Here is a 14,360-nt window from a genome sequence, read left to right as displayed (position 1 = left end):
ATAACAAAACGGATCTTACGTATACTTTGTCCACCCCTAAGTTAGAGCCGTACGTACATCACCAACCTTTATATCGTCGTTCCATTCTTGTTTCATTTTATACGAACAACCAAAAAGATTAGTAAAAGACTAAAGACTAAAAAAGACAGAGAGAGATTGGTTGCACATGAAAACAAGAATCCTTTCGTCACCATTCGTGGTTTAAGCGGCGGGTTGTCTTCATATGCTGCCATGTGTCACCATTTCTTACTTTGAAGCAACCTCCTTTATCTCGTTTCCGCCAATAACTACGTTTTACTTCTTCTTTTTGTTTTTTTTCTCCATCGACCCCTCTCTCTCGTATGACATCTAACGATTGAAACCATACATATCTAGTATATTTAACTCGTATCTAGTTAGATTAGATAGTATCTGTAGGAGACAATGAGGCCCAAGTCCAACAATGTCAAGCCCAAGTCCAACAACATCAAACTTTGATTCCACAAAAGACAAAATTAAATCCTCAACGGCTAAAACAGAGCAGCTGCAGAACCCGTACGGAGGGTGTCGTCTTCTCTCATCCAAACAGATTTGAGCTTCTGGAATCCTCTATCAATGACTCAGCCTATTACAGCTGTCCTCAAATACAAGTTTTGCTTTAGTAGGATTCTAGAGTCTTCCTTGTTATTGTATATAAAAGGATGTAAATACCCTAAAGCAAAGTTAACGAATATACAAGATTATTCAGAATATACCTTTGTCCTCTAAATCTGTTCATGGTATCAGAGCCCTTGTAAACCCTAACAGGTGAAACAATGGCCACCGCTTACCTATTTCCTGATAATGTTCATGTCACTAGCTCAGTCACTCTGAAGCTATCTGACAACAACTACCTTATGTGGAAAACACAGTTTGAATCTCTCTTGTCCAGTCAAAAGCTTATCGGCTTTGTTAATGGTGCTGTCAATACACCATCTCAGACTCGCCTCGTCGTCAATGGTGAAGTCACTACCGAAGTTCCCAACCCACAATACAAATCGTGGTTCTGCACCGATCAACTTGTCCGTTCCTGGTTGTTTGGTACATTGTCAGAGGAAGTCCTCGGTCACGTTCACAGTTTGCCCACATCTCGCGAGATCTGGTTGTCTCTCGCCGAAAACTTCAACAAAAGCGTGAGTTCTCTCTTCGTCGCAGCCTTCAACTTCTCTCCAAGAAAGATAAGCCCCTCTCCACCTACTGTCGTGAGTTTAAGACTATTTGTGACTCCTTGAGCTCCATCGGGAAACCAGTGGATGAGTCTATGAAGATTTTTGGATTCCTGAACGGTTTAGGCCGCGAGTATGACCCTATTCCAACAGTGATACAGAGTTCTTTAAGTAAGCTCCCAACTCCGACTTTCAACGATGTTATCACTGAGGTTCAAGGATTTGACAGCAAGCTGCAGTCATACGAGGATTCCAATGCCGTCTCACCTCACGTCGCCTTCATGACTGAGAAAACAAACCCATGTGCTCCTCAGTTTTCTCCAAATCAGAGAGGTCGTGGTCGCTTTGGTTAGAATCGGGGCAGAGGAGGCTACTCTACAAGGGGTCGAGGGTTTCCACAACATCAAAGTGGTTCGACAACTCAAGGAGAGAGACCCGTGTGCCAAATCTGCGGACGCATTGGTCACACAGCCCTGAAGTGTTACAATCGGTTCGACAATAACTATCAGAGTGAAGTCACGACTCAAGCCTTCTCCTCCTTGCGTGTTTCGGATGATAGTGGGAGAGAATGGCATCCAGACTCCGGTGCTACTGCTCATATTGCCACTTCAACCTCTGCTCTTCAGGAATCAACGCCATATGAGGGTAATGATGCAGTGATGGTTGGAGACGGAGCATACCTACCAATCACACATATCGGATCCACCACTATTTCAACCTCTAAAGGTACCATCCCACTCAAGGTGTTAGTATGTCCTGCTATGAAAAAATCACTTATGTCTGTGTCAAAATTGTGTGATGACTACCCGTGTGGAGTGTTCTTTGACTCTAACAAGGTTTATATAATCGATTTGACCACTCAGAAAGTGGTGGCAAAGGGTCCTCGTGAGGATGCTCTCTATGTGTTGCAGAATCAGGAGCCTAAAGTGTTCTTCTCAAACCGTCAATGTGGAGCTGATGCAGAAACTTGGCACCGTAGATTAGGACACTGCAACTCCAAGATTCTACAACACCTTCAAAGTAGCAAGGAGATAGAAGTCAATAAGAGCAGAATGTCCCCTGTTTGTGAGCCTTGCCAGATGGGGAAGAGTACTAAGTTACAGTTTTTTTCTTCTGATTCCAGAGCTTTGAAACCCCTGGATCGAATCCATTGTGATCTTTGGGGTCCTTCACCTATTGTATCGAACCAAGGTTTCAAATATTATGCCGTTTTTGTTGATGATCACTCTCGCTTCTCTTGGTTCTATCCCCTGCGTTTGAAATCAGATTTTCTATCTGTCTTTGTTGCGTTTCAAAAGCTTGTTGAGAATCAGTACAATACGAAGCTTAAGGTCTTTCAGAGTGATGGTGGGGGAGAGTTTACAAGTAATGCCTTGAAAACTCACTTAGCTGAACATGGGATCAAACATCAAATATCTTGTCCCTACACTCCTCAACAAAATGGAGTTGCAGAGAGAAAGCACAGACATCTGGTGGAGCTTGGCTTATCAATGTTGTTTCACAGTCACACTCCTCTCAGATATTGGGTAGAAGCCTTCTTTACAGCCAACTACCTTATCAATCTCCTCCCATCCTCAGTCCTTGACAACATGAGTCCTCATGAAACTCTTCTTCAACAGAAGGTTGACTACTCTTTTCTTAGAGTTTTTGGCTCCGCATGCTATCCATGTTTAAGACCAGTTGCAGAAACAAAGTTCGACCCACGATCCTTGCAGTGTGTGTTTCTAGGATACAGCAATCAACACAAGGGGTATCGTTGTTTGTATCCCCCAACTGGAAAGGTCTACATCTCTCGTCATGTTATCTTTGATGAAGATACTTTCCCATTTCATGACAAGTATAAGCATCTGAATCCCAAATACCGATCACCATTACTGTAAGCTTGGCGAGCTGCAGAACCGTGTTCTACATCAGAAGAGACAACGCCTATCCAACCGCTGTCTACGCCAAAACCTCAACCTCCAGAACCTACAATTCCTGCACCAGAAGATAATAATCTGAATCCTGTCCCTGCAGAACCCACAACTCCTACACCAGAAGATAACAACTTGTATCCTGAGTCGGGTTCAGATTCTGACAACAGTAATAATGAAGCAGAGGTGCCTATGGTAGAAGACAATGCAGTTGTGATTCCCCCAAACAACACTCATCCTATGACAACACGTGCGAAGGATGGAATTCAAAAACCAAATCCTAGGTACGTTTTACTTGCCTCCAAATTCACCACTGACGAACCAAAAAGTATTACTTCTGCGATGAAACATCCAGGGTGGAATGGAGCTGTAATAAATGAGATGGGACGCATACATATGTTGCATACATGGGATCTGGTGCCTCCCACTGAAGATATGAACATCTTAGACTCCAAATGGGTCTTCAAGACCAAGCACAACCCTGATGGCACGGTAGATAAGCTGAAAGCCAGACTTGTCGCTAGAGGCTTTGAACAAGAAGAGGGTCTTGACTACCTCGAGACATTCAGTCCGGTTGTTAGAACAACAACCATTAGGTTGGTCCTCGACACTGCAACAAATCAAGGATGGCCAATCAAACAACTTGATGTATCAAACGCCTTTCTACACGGAGAACTGCAAGAACCAGTGTTTATGTTTCAGCCTGCGGGTTTTATTGATCCAGAATGGCCAGATCACGTGTGTCGCCTCACCAAAGCTCTCTATGGTTTAAAACAGGCGCCAAGAGCCTGGTTTGATACCTTTAGCAACTTTCTGATAGACTTTGGCTTTGAATGCAGTACCTCTGATCCCTCTCTATTTATCTGCAAACAAGGGAAGAAGACTTTGGTGTTACTTTTGTATGTCGACGACATACTTCTTACAGGCAGTGACAACTCTCTACTGGAACAACTCCTCACTGCTCTGAATAGTCGGTTCTCCATGAAGGATCTGGGTCCTCCCCGCTACTTTCTTGGAATAGAAATTGAAACTATTCAAAAGGGTCTGTTTTTGCATCAACGAGGCTATGCCACAGACATACTACACCAAGCCGGGATGTCCGACTGCAATCCAATGCCCACTCCTCTACCACAACAACTGGAAAAACTCGATACAACACCATTCCCATAACCTACCTACTTTCGAAGTCTTGCAGGGAAGCTCCAGTATCTGACAATAACTAGACCGGACCTTCAGTATGCTGTCAACTTTATTTGCCAAAGGATGCATGCTCCAACCAACTCTGACTTCACTCTGCTCAAAAGAATTCTTCGGTATGTAAAAGGCACTCTGGACTTTGGTATGCCAATACGAAAACATGACAACCAGTCTCTCTCCGCTTTCTGTGATAGCGACTATGCAGGATGCAAAGACACCAGACGGTCCACCACATGTTTCTGTATTCTGCTGGGATCGACCCTGGTATCCTGGTCTGCAAAAAGGCAATGGACGATCTCTCATTCCTCAACAGAGTCAGAGTATAGAGCATTATCCATTGTTGCTCGAGAACTCACTTGGATATCATCCTTACTGCGTGACCTAGGCATTACACAATATCATCCCACTCGCGTATTCTGTGATAATCTGTCAGCTGTCTACCTATCCGCCAACCCAGCTCTGCACAACCGAACCAAACACTTCGACAAAGACTTCCACTACATCAGAGAAAGAGTAGGTCTGGGGTTGATCGAGACACATCACATTCCTGCAACACTACAGCTTGCAGACATATTCACGAAACCTCTACCTCGTCCATCTTTTCTTGATCTTCGACGCAAACTCGGTGTTTCTATTCCTTCCGTCACCTCCACGCCAAGTTTGAGGGAGAGTGTAGGAGACAATGAGGCCCAAGTCCAACAATGTCAAGCCCAAGTCCAACAACATCAAACTTTGATTCCACAAAAGACAAAATCAAACCCTCAACGGCTAAAACAGAGCAGCTGCAGAACCCGTACGGAGGGTGTCGTCTTCTCTCATCCAAACAGATTTGAGCTTCTGGAATCCTCTATCAATGACTCAGCCTATTACAGCTGTCCTCAAATACAAGTTTTGCTTTAGTAGGATTCTAGAGTCTTCCTTGTTATTGTATATAAAAGGATGTAAATACCCTAAAGCAAAGTTAACGAATATACAAGATTATTCAGAATATACCTTTGTCCTCTAAATCTGTTCATGGTATCAGAGCCCTTGTAAACCCTAACAGGTGAAACAATGGCCACCGCTTACCCATTTCCTGATAATGTTCATGTCACTAGCTCAGTCACTCTGAAGCTATCTGACAACAACTACCTTATGTGGAAAACACAGTTTGAATCTCTCTTGTCCAGTCAAAAGCTTATCGGCTTTGTTAATGGTGCTGTCAATACACCATCTCAGACTCGCCTCGTCGTCAATGGTGAAGTCACTACCGAAGTTCCCAACCCACAATACAAATCGTGGTTCTGCACCGATCAACTTGTCCGTTCCTGGTTGTTTGGTACATTGTCAGAGGAAGTCCTCGGTCACGTTCACAGTTTGCCCACATCTCGCGAGATCTGGTTGTCTCTCGCCGAAAACTTCAACAAAAGCGTGAGTTCTCTCTTCGTCGCAGCCTTCAACTTCTCTCCAAGAAAGATAAGCCCCTCTCCACCTACTGTCGTGAGTTTAAGACTATTTGTGACTCCTTGAGCTCCATCGGGAAACCAGTGGATGAGTCTATGAAGATTTTTGGATTCCTGAACGGTTTAGGCCGCGAGTATGACCCTATTCCAACAGTGATACAGAGTTCTTTAAGTAAGCTCCCAACTCCGACTTTCAACGATGTTATCACTGAGGTTCAAGGATTTGACAGCAAGCTGCAGTCATACGAGGATTCCAATGCCGTCTCACCTCACGTCGCCTTCATGACTGAGAAAACAAACCCATGTGCTCCTCAGTTTTCTCCAAATCAGAGAGGTCGTGGTCGCTTTGGTTAGAATCGGGGCAGAGGAGGCTACTCTACAAGGGGTCGAGGGTTTCCACAACATCAAAGTGGTTCGACAACTCAAGGAGAGAGACCCGTGTGCCAAATCTGCGGACGCATTGGTCACACAGCCCTGAAGTGTTACAATCGGTTCGACAATAACTATCAGAGTGAAGTCACGACTCAAGCCTTCTCCTCCTTGCGTGTTTCGGATGATAGTGGGAGAGAATGGCATCCAGACTCCGGTGCTACTGCTCATATTGCCACTTCAACCTCTGCTCTTCAGGAATCAACGCCATATGAGGGTAATGATGCAGTGATGGTTGGAGACGGAGCATACCTACCAATCACACATATCGGATCCACCACTATTTCAACCTCTAAAGGTACCATCCCACTCAAGGTGTTAGTATGTCCTGCTATGAAAAAATCACTTATGTCTGTGTCAAAATTGTGTGATGACTACCCGTGTGGAGTGTTCTTTGACTCTAACAAGGTTTATATAATCGATTTGACCACTCAGAAAGTGGTGGCAAAGGGTCCTCGTGAGGATGCTCTCTATGTGTTGCAGAATCAGGAGCCTAAAGTGTTCTTCTCAAACCGTCAATGTGGAGCTGATGCAGAAACTTGGCACCGTAGATTAGGACACTGCAACTCCAAGATTCTACAACACCTTCAAAGTAGCAAGGAGATAGAAGTCAATAAGAGCAGAATGTCCCCTGTTTGTGAGCCTTGCCAGATGGGGAAGAGTACTAAGTTACAGTTTTTTTCTTCTGATTCCAGAGCTTTGAAACCCCTGGATCGAATCCATTGTGATCTTTGGGGTCCTTCACCTATTGTATCGAACCAAGGTTTCAAATATTATGCCGTTTTTGTTGATGATCACTCTCGCTTCTCTTGGTTCTATCCCCTGCGTTTGAAATCAGATTTTCTATCTGTCTTTGTTGCGTTTCAAAAGCTTGTTGAGAATCAGTACAATACGAAGCTTAAGGTCTTTCAGAGTGATGGTGGGGGAGAGTTTACAAGTAATGCCTTGAAAACTCACTTAGCTGAACATGGGATCAAACATCAAATATCTTGTCCCTACACTCCTCAACAAAATGGAGTTGCAGAGAGAAAGCACAGACATCTGGTGGAGCTTGGCTTATCAATGTTGTTTCACAGTCACACTCCTCTCAGATATTGGGTAGAAGCCTTCTTTACAGCCAACTACCTTATCAATCTCCTCCCATCCTCAGTCCTTGACAACATGAGTCCTCATGAAACTCTTCTTCAACAGAAGGTTGACTACTCTTTTCTTAGAGTTTTTGGCTCCGCATGCTATCCATGTTTAAGACCAGTTGCAGAAACAAAGTTCGACCCACGATCCTTGCAGTGTGTGTTTCTAGGATACAGCAATCAACACAAGGGGTATCGTTGTTTGTATCCCCCAACTGGAAAGGTCTACATCTCTCGTCATGTTATCTTTGATGAAGATACTTTCCCATTTCATGACAAGTATAAGCATCTGAATCCCAAATACCGATCACCATTACTGTAAGCTTGGCGAGCTGCAGAACCGTGTTCTACATCAGAAGAGACAACGCCTATCCAACCGCTGTCTACGCCAAAACCTCAACCTCCAGAACCTACAATTCCTGCACCAGAAGATAATAATCTGAATCCTGTCCCTGCAGAACCCACAACTCCTACACCAGAAGATAACAACTTGTATCCTGAGTCGGGTTCAGATTCTGACAACAGTAATAATGAAGCAGAGGTGCCTATGGTAGAAGACAATGCAGTTGTGATTCCCCCAAACAACACTCATCCTATGACAACACGTGCGAAGGATGGAATTCAAAAACCAAATCCTAGGTACGTTTTACTTGCCTCCAAATTCACCACTGACGAACCAAAAAGTATTACTTCTGCGATGAAACATCCAGGGTGGAATGGAGCTGTAATAAATGAGATGGGACGCATACATATGTTGCATACATGGGATCTGGTGCCTCCCACTGAAGATATGAACATCTTAGACTCCAAATGGGTCTTCAAGACCAAGCACAACCCTGATGGCACGGTAGATAAGCTGAAAGCCAGACTTGTCGCTAGAGGCTTTGAACAAGAAGAGGGTCTTGACTACCTCGAGACATTCAGTCCGGTTGTTAGAACAACAACCATTAGGTTGGTCCTCGACACTGCAACAAATCAAGGATGGCCAATCAAACAACTTGATGTATCAAACGCCTTTCTACACGGAGAACTGCAAGAACCAGTGTTTATGTTTCAGCCTGCGGGTTTTATTGATCCAGAATGGCCAGATCACGTGTGTCGCCTCACCAAAGCTCTCTATGGTTTAAAACAGGCGCCAAGAGCCTGGTTTGATACCTTTAGCAACTTTCTGATAGACTTTGGCTTTGAATGCAGTACCTCTGATCCCTCTCTATTTATCTGCAAACAAGGGAAGAAGACTTTGGTGTTACTTTTGTATGTCGACGACATACTTCTTACAGGCAGTGACAACTCTCTACTGGAACAACTCCTCACTGCTCTGAATAGTCGGTTCTCCATGAAGGATCTGGGTCCTCCCCGCTACTTTCTTGGAATAGAAATTGAAACTATTCAAAAGGGTCTGTTTTTGCATCAACGAGGCTATGCCACAGACATACTACACCAAGCCGGGATGTCCGACTGCAATCCAATGCCCACTCCTCTACCACAACAACTGGAAAAACTCGATACAACACCATTCCCATAACCTACCTACTTTCGAAGTCTTGCAGGGAAGCTCCAGTATCTGACAATAACTAGACCGGACCTTCAGTATGCTGTCAACTTTATTTGCCAAAGGATGCATGCTCCAACCAACTCTGACTTCACTCTGCTCAAAAGAATTCTTCGGTATGTAAAAGGCACTCTGGACTTTGGTATGCCAATACGAAAACATGACAACCAGTCTCTCTCCGCTTTCTGTGATAGCGACTATGCAGGATGCAAAGACACCAGACGGTCCACCACATGTTTCTGTATTCTGCTGGGATCGACCCTGGTATCCTGGTCTGCAAAAAGGCAATCGACGATCTCTCATTCCTCAACAGAGTCAGAGTATAGAGCATTATCCATTGTTGCTCGAGAACTCACTTGGATATCATCCTTACTGCGTGACCTAGGCATTACACAATATCATCCCACTCGCGTATTCTGTGATAATCTGTCAGCTGTCTACCTATCCGCCAACCCAGCTCTGCACAACCGAACCAAACACTTCGACAAAGACTTCCACTACATCAGAGAAAGAGTAGGTCTGGGGTTGATCGAGACACATCACATTCCTGCAACACTACAGCTTGCAGACATATTCACGAAACCTCTACCTCGTCCATCTTTTCTTGATCTTCGACGCAAACTCGGTGTTTCTATTCCTTCCGTCACCTCCACGCCAAGTTTGAGGGAGAGTGTAGGAGACAATGAGGCCCAAGTCCAACAATGTCAAGCCCAAGTCCAACAACATCAAACTTTGATTCCACAAAAGACAAAATCAAACCCTCAACGGCTAAAACAGAGCAGCTGCAGAACCCGTACGGAGGGTGTCGTCTTCTCTCATCCAAACAGATTTGAGCTTCTGGAATCCTCTATCAATGACTCAGCCTATTACAGCTGTCCTCAAATACAAGTTTTGCTTTAGTAGGATTCTAGAGTCTTCCTTGTTATTGTATATAAAAGGATGTAAATACCTTAAAGCAAAGTTAACGAATATACAAGATTATTCAGAATATACCTTTGTTCTCTAAATCTGTTCAGTATCTAGTAATTAGTAAAGTAATAAACTAAGGTAAATGTTTTGTCCATTATAGAGCATAGAATCCAGAAACTTTTAGGTTAAGTAATAGAAGAGCAGTACATAAACGTACGCATTACCACTATATACGATCGAGTAGTACTGCATACAAAGTTATAAACTTATATTGTCAATATATGTATATGTTTTTGTGTGGTAATAAAACTCATTATATACTATTATAAGATTTGTTTTTGTCCCGTTGACTACTAGTATAGCTACACGTAAACCCTTTCCTAAGCTTTGCATATGCCTCTGCGGCTTATCTTAGCCTTTAGTTTTCTCCAATAAACGGCAGCCACGAATATGTTTCGTGTATTTTTCTATTCTCGTATGTCATTATTTTTTATGGTGTATAGTTGCGTTAAAAATAATATAATATCTATCATTGCTTTAATGCTTGTCTTCTTTATTTTTATTTTTTTCTTTTCAAGTATAATCAATACTATGTGAATATATTTTCTATATTAAAAATATTGTGATGAATAATCGTGTCAGGCATTATATAAAAATACTTGTGTCAGGAAAAAAGTTTTAGTATTTCCCTAAATTAGACAAGCTTTGTTTTTGTGGTTGTGGTATAAAGGTATTAGTTAATTGAGTATATGCAGTGGATAGTACAATCTTGGAACAAAATTAACTAAATACCACACTAGTACACAGTATCGGCTCAGATTCATTTTTTGCATTTTATATGACTATTTTAACCCTTTCCCCTTTCTCTCTCCCTTCCTCTCTCTCCCCTCTCTCCCTCCGCCTCTCTCCCTACCTTTCTCTCTCTCTCCCTTCTCTCTCTCCCTTCCTCTCTCTCCCTTCCTCTCTCTCCACCTCTCTCCCTACCTCTCTCTCTGCCCTCTCTCCCTCCGCCTCCCCTCTCTCCCCTCTCTCCTTCCGCCTCCCCTCTCTCTCCCCTCTCTCCCTACCTCTCTCTCTCTCTCCCCTCTCTCCCTTCCTCTCTCTCCCCTTTCTCCCTCCGCCTCTCTCCCTACCTCTTTAGCCCTCTCCCCTCTCTCCTTCTCTCCCCCTCACTTATTCCCCAGCGTTGAATCTCTCTCTTATTACATATTTTATTTAATAAAACACTGTTTTTTTTAATACACATATAGTTTTAATTAGAGGATGTTTATGACTTTATACTTATTCTCATTTAGCCAGCCGATGCGCCGATAGTATTTACTTCATTTAGTTTCAGAATTGTGGTATCTATTAATAATACCCTAGTTAATTTATGAGATGATGCTACCAGGCTACCAGCATAAAAAAAAACTTGTATGATAAGGTATTCGTCATTCTGTTTCGAGAATATATTCGAATGTCGCTATATTTAGCATGCATGTGATGGCAATATATAATTCATATTTTTTTCGCAATCTATATAGACTTCATTTTAAGTTAACAAGATGAGTTACGACTAATCTGAAATATATGTTTCCATTTTTTATGACATCATTACAAACGTTTATCTGAACAAGAAAAATTCATTTAAAACGCTTTCATTTTGGCACCATTCATCTTTTGATCTTTTGCATTTGCCATCTTCGTGGTTAAGGGATATAGTGAGTACTCCAAAACTTTGTAGGAGTATTAATTACTTTTACCTTTAGGAGTACGTGTGTATTGATAATGAATTTACTACTTTCACTTTTTTTTTTACAACAATTTACTACTTTCACTTGATAATAATGTTTTATAGGTTTTATCTCGATAAACGTTAGAGTTTTAGTAGTATGCTTTTCAAAATTTGGTTTTAATAAAAGGTAAATTCTTTCTTTAAAAAATCTCCGTCTAGCTTCGATTATTTCCGTGTAATTGTTAAATCTATTTTATCCGTCTCGATTAAAGATTAATATTCTTAAAAAATAAATTATTTAATAATTATTTGCTTAATCTGATTACTCTCCGCTTAATCCAATTATTTTTAGATTACAAATATTAAACAGTTTTTTATTGGTTATTAAACATTTAGATTGAGAGTTTGTGATGTTTTATAATTATTTGTGTTTAAAATTTCAACAAAAATCAGAAAATTAGTTTTAAAACTAGATTTTCATGTGTTTGCTACCATTTTAAAAACAATAATAGTTTTGTATTTTATATTGTGGCTTTTTATTAACAGAAATCAAACTATACATATAATTAACATCATAAGTATATAATATTTTTATTAATTTTAAAAAATAACTCTAAAATTAATTTTGAATAATATTTGTTTAATCTTTGATTTTTTAGGTAGGCGTTAGTCGGGTGCTATAAAGTGTCAATGTTTTTTTCACGACAAAAAAAAGAGTGTTTTACATCGATCCAAAGAGTTTGACACTTTTTATTAGTATTTAAGATCGGTTTTGGACCTATGAGATGAAATATGGGCTTAGCAGTTAGCACCGATTTGTTTTTACATTCATCTCTATATTAAAGAGACTCCTAGTTATTATATTTTTGCAAAAAAAAAAATACTACGACTTTCCAAAATTTTAAAAGTTGTTGACATTGTAAATATATCTGAAATCTCTCCCCAACTTTTTTTTTGCTTGCATGCGCTTCTAAACTCGAAGATGGATGAGCTATATATATGATTATGCAAGATGGATCGGATAATATATATGAACTCACATCAAGTGAATTTGCCATTAATTGACTGGCTCTTTGTTTTATCTCTTTTTTTTTCTGTCAAATATTCAAAAGCATTAGACTTTTGAATAAGTTTGGTTAATGCTTTTGAATAAGTTTGGTTTTCCATATCTAATGCCGATATGATCACAGTTGGCCATCCAAAAGAGTTGAAATTACGAATTCGAGATATTTTTTAAACGTGCTATGATCTTTTATCCAAAAAGGTTGAAATTTACGAATTTCGAATTTAGAGGAATTATTAATTCTATGATTTTAATGGATTTAGAAATCTAACTAAAAATCATGTGTTATTCAATCATTGATTTTGAAATACTTATCAAAATTATGTGTTATTGGTTCTATTATTTACAAATACTTGTTCAAATCTCATGTTATTCATTTAATGATTTGTTTTTGGATTTCAAAATCCACATTATGTTTTCAATGGATTTGTATGGATTTGAAAGTGTAAAATAGAAAGATCCAAATCCAAAGATAAAACATGTTATTTCAAAATCCATGTCTTTTGATTTCTAGAATTTACATTTTCATATGGAATTAGAAATCATCTATCCAGTAACAGCTCCTTAGGAATTCGAAGTTCTTTCAAAAAATTGGTTTTAAAAAGAAACGAACTAAAAATCGAAAATTTAAGCCAAAAGGCCCAAAACCCCACAAGAGTGAACAAACTTCATTCGGTTTGTAATTACTTGATTCACTATAGTATCATACTAATCTACTAATAATTATGTTTTTGATATAAACTATAACTATAATACACCTATATGTGTATATAATATTCTATAAAGTAAAACAAGAAATATTAAAGAGAGGGAGAGGGAGGAGAGGCTACGAGAGAGTGGGGGAGAGTAAAAGCTTTGTATTATTATTGTGTCACTTTCTCATGTTGTGCAATTCCTATTTATAGGGGAATAAAGAAGTTATGAGTCATACCACTTATTAACATGGTAATGACAGTTGTAAAAGTGTGATGACATGTGTTGATGGATTAATCACACTTGTTTTACAACACTCCCCCTTGATTATCCATCACTAGAGAATTACGTACTGCCTCGTTAAAAACCTTATCATGGAAAAACCCATTAGGATAAAAAACCATGACAAGGGAAAAAGAGTACAGTGACGTAATCTCCCCCTGGAAAAGATATGAGTATTCTTTTCTTCAAAGATCTCGTAGATGACGCATTCCGATGCTATGAATATGCTTTCTGAATATGGTAGTCGGAAGCGATTTTGTAAAGAGATCTGCTGCGTTGTCACTTGATCGGATATATTGGATATTGACTTCCTTGTTCTTCTTGAGTTCTTGAATGTAGGAGAAGAATTTTGGAGGAATGTGTTTTGTTCTGTCGCTCTTGATATAACCTTCTTTGATTTGAGCGACACAAGCTGCACTGTCTTCGTATAGCATCGTTGGCTCCTTACTGCTGACCATTCCACTTGCATCTTTTATATGGTTTGACATGGATCTGAGCCATACACATTCTTTGCATGCTTCATGAAGCGCTATTAGCTCTGCGTGGTTAGAAGAGGTGGCGACCAAAGTCTGTTTTTGTGAACGCCATGAGATTGCAGTTCCTCCAATTGTGAAAACGTATCCAGTTTGGGATCGAGATTTATGTGGATCCGATAAATATCCTGCATCTGCAAAACCAACTAGACCAAACGTAGAGTTTCTACGATACAACAATCCCAAGTCAATCGTACCTTGAAGATAGCGTAATATGTGCTTAATTCCATTCCAGTGTCTGCGGGTAGGAGCTGAGTTGTATCTTGCAAGTAAATTAGTTGCAAATGCAATGTCTGGTCGGGTACAATTTGCAAGATAC

The sequence above is a fragment of the Camelina sativa genome, chromosome 15 (genome assembly GCF_030686135.1).
Source record: "Camelina sativa cultivar CO46 ecotype springtype chromosome 15, ASM3068613v1".
NCBI lineage: Eukaryota > Viridiplantae > Streptophyta > Magnoliopsida > Brassicales > Brassicaceae > Camelina > Camelina sativa.
Note: the sequence above shows the minus strand (reverse complement) of the source record.